Below are 3,821 nucleotides of genomic sequence, written 5' to 3' on the forward strand. Positions count from 1 at the left end.
TACATTACCCCACCAGCTAGGTTTTAACATTGTTTTCTAATTATTTTGGACCGGTACCTGGGTTATTATATGCATATATTTTTTTTTCTTCTTTGATTTCTTTTGCTTTTGCTAGAATGACTTTTCTGTGGTCATCAATCTTCAACAATATGATATATTAAACTTTCCACAAACACCCCCTTCTTTTGCCAATAAATAGTCTAAAGCCAACCTATTCTGATACACTACAGGTTTTGTTTGGCTTAGCTGACTTGATATTAACTCTAATGCCTGGGCATTATTATTATTATTATTTATTATTTATTATTATTATTTGCTATCATTTCTATAACTGCTTGGAGTCTTGTAATACGACTCAATAGATAATTTGGGGTCAATACAGAGTTAAATTGCTGTCCTGGTTTTACCTTTTCATTTACTATTTGTTTTTTTACCAAATCTTGAACTGTCTCTTCAAGATTAAATGTAAAACAAATCCATCTATCTCCTTTTGGACATTCAATTCCAAATCTATTACCACTTTTTCCTAAATTTCTTGTAATCCAATAATTTTCTCCTTTTTGCCTACAGGTTCTTAATTAGGATGGGTTATAACAGTGGCTGTTGACATAGGTGTGTGTAATAAAAGAGGAACTTTGGTTTCTTTCCATGTGATGCTTTCTATAGCATTTGTGACATGATCTTGCTGTTATCCCGAAAGGGAAAAGACAACAAATAAGTGCCAGAAACAGGAATAACAGAGGTCCAGTATGGCTTATACTCCCACCTCCCATGCCTGTGAGGTTGCAACCCACAGCAGGTGTGTTTGATCTTCTCGGTGGCAAAATACAGAGGCCAATCTGGTCTTGCCCTCTATTTCCTTGTCACTTTCTCTTAACTAGTTTCTAGGCAAATTGTTTTTGACACTCTTTAACTGTGGTCTCTTACCGTTCCTCAGGTATCTCTCATTCAACAGGCACTAATAATTCCCATCCACAAAACCAAGTTATTACTTTAACACTTCTTGCAAGAAGAGCATAAATTTTGTGAACCACAATACTAATTATTCCCACAATTCAAGCATTTACTTATAACCCAGCTAGCATGTCCAGTATTGGAATGAATCAAATAAAGTTTACTAATGGAAATGGTAATTCCCCTTCTCCCCTGTACAATTCACAGGCTAAGGTCAGAATGCAAAAACAGTCTTGATCTTTTTATCTGAAGTATTCCTCCCCAAAGGAGATGTTTTATTCAGGCAGTGCTTGAAACCAGTGATATAAGCATTGTCTTACTTCTTACTTCAGTGTTATTCTTTGTACATTTCTTGGATCATTTGGGTTTTTCTAAACTATTACCATTCAGTCCCCATTGGAAAATCAGTTCGGTATCACCCGGTTTAAATGTGATAGTCTATTCTTCAGGTTTCTTCACAAGTCTTTTGATTCTGTTGGCATTAATTCACCCTCTTTCCATGATTCCGATTGTTGCTTCAGTAGTACCTGGAAAGGACTTCTTAATAGCATAGTAATAAAAGAAAGACAATACTGCATTAACTTCTACCATTCACTTTTCTTCTAAACTTTCTGGGTTTAGCTAAAAGCTTTCTCCACAGCAGCCTCTTCTTCTTCTATCCAGCTGTGCTAATAGCTGCAGAGGCAAATTCTTCTTTCTGTGAATTACAGTTAGTTAAATAAGAAAAGCCTGACCAATTTCAACACGAGATGCATCACATCTATTGCTTTTTACTTTTTGGGCAGCATTTAATTGTATTAGCCTTACAAACCCATTCTTCAGGAAAAAAAAAAAAAAAAACAAAAAACCAAACAACTTCTTTTTAACAGCAAACAAAACACACAAAAGAAAAAAACCCCCAAAAAAACTTCTTGCATAAGAAAAACAACCCACTTTGTGAGGTTTGGAGAGTCATCAATCTCTGCTTTGATTCTATCTTTCAGTGCTAGCCCCCCTCCCCCTCTCTTCACAGCCTTGCTGTCAATGCAGTTCTTCGCCCTTCCCCCGGTGCTGCCACTTCGCTGCAGGGCTGGAGCAGGGGAGAACAGCCACGGGCATGGGGACCCTGGGGGCATGCCTTGGGGCTCTTTTGCCCCCTCTCTCTCTCCTCTCTCTTTCTCTTTCCTTCTCTCTCTCTCTCGGCCTACTTACCGGGGCCGACTCTGCCATCTTCGACTCGGGACCCCGGCAGTCTGGGAGCCACCCTGGCAGTTCCGCCACGGAGCCAGCCCGCTCCTGCCCGGCAAACCTGTGTCCTCTGCTCCGAGCGCCGCCGCTGGGTCACCTCCATGAATCGGTCCCTGCCGCAGCCCCCGAGACCCTGCCGCTTGTAGGGAGTGGTCAGACTCCTCCCAACCTTGACAACCCCAAACTTGGAGTCCTCAAGTGCTCCTGACATTCTTTTTCTTTCTCTAGTCAACTTATCCTCTTTTCTCTTCAAGGAGGGCCCGTTCTGCTAAACCCTTTCTGGACCCCAGTTCGGCATTGAATAACCTCCGAACAACCATGTGTAAAGACACTTCCCTGCCTTTCATGCAAAAATCCCGCATTCACACTTCTGCTCTCTTCTAGCACCAAGATGTCATCACTCCACATTCCAACATCTCAGAGTTTGCTAACCACCCCCCTACTTCAACTTCTCTCTTTCTTTCCTTCTTACCTGTTTTTTGTTGTTTTTTGTTTTTGTTTTTTTTTTGATTCAACACACCTCAGACGGTACGAGGTGAACTTAACTAATTTACTTCTAAAAGTAAGCTTACAACTTTCTTTTACTAGGATTGCTGTAGCTGTTATAACTTAAATATGTACTGGCTAGCTGTGGCTTACTGGGTCTAACATCTTTTGATATATAAGCTACTAGATATTTTTTACTCTTCTTCCCTCCTGAATTAAAATTTTATGAGCTACTCCATTTTCTGTATTTATGTATAAATGATAAAGGATTTTTCAAACAAGGGTAAGCTTAAAGCTAGTACTTAGGCTAGTTTTAACCTAACTCTTTTAATTTAACAATATCTTCTTTGGTCTCTTTTATATCATCTCCTTCTGTCAATTTTTTTTCATACACAAATTTTGCTACCTGTGTGTACCCCTCAATCTATAATCTATAATATTTCAATAATCTAGGTAATTTTCAGATCTCCCTCTTTGAAGAGGGAGGGAGAAGGAATAAAATTCTTGCAATTTTCTCATGGTTGAGTTTCCAGCTACTTTTATTTATTAAGTGTCTAAGATATTTTACCACTGGGTAGTGAGTCTGAATTCTTTTATTAACCTCCCTTAAATCTTGTACTAGTCTATAACTCCCATCACACTTTACTGGGGGAATAGGGATATTATGAGGAGACATACAAGGTTCTAATGCTCCATCCTTTATTAGTCCTTTTATTACTGGCTTCAAACCTTCCTGTCCCTCTAAAGATTCAGGATACTGACGTACACGTATGGGACAATCTTCTCTCTCAATTGTAACCCTTATGGGGTTGATATTTAATCTTCTCCTATTTCCTTCTCTAGCCCAAACTTCTTTGTTGATTTTTTTTCTTCATCTTCTTGGCCTAATTTTAAAATCCTAGCTGTCATTTTCTCATTTTCTGATATAACTTCTATTCTTAATTGCACTTGTAAGACTCTTCCCAATAAATTACTACCTGCCCCTGGGACCAATAAGACATCTCTCATCCAAATTCTAGTTTCTTCTCTCAATTACTACATCTTTAATGACCAGAAATGTAAAACTTTCTCTTTTTGCCTCTGTTACATTCACTATATGTTTGCTCACACTATAACTTTTGGAACATATAACAGGCAGGTTCTCTCTGCCCCTG

Source organism: Molothrus ater, chromosome W (genome assembly GCF_012460135.2).
Source record: "Molothrus ater isolate BHLD 08-10-18 breed brown headed cowbird chromosome W, BPBGC_Mater_1.1, whole genome shotgun sequence".
Classification (NCBI taxonomy): Eukaryota; Metazoa; Chordata; class Aves; order Passeriformes; family Icteridae; genus Molothrus; species Molothrus ater.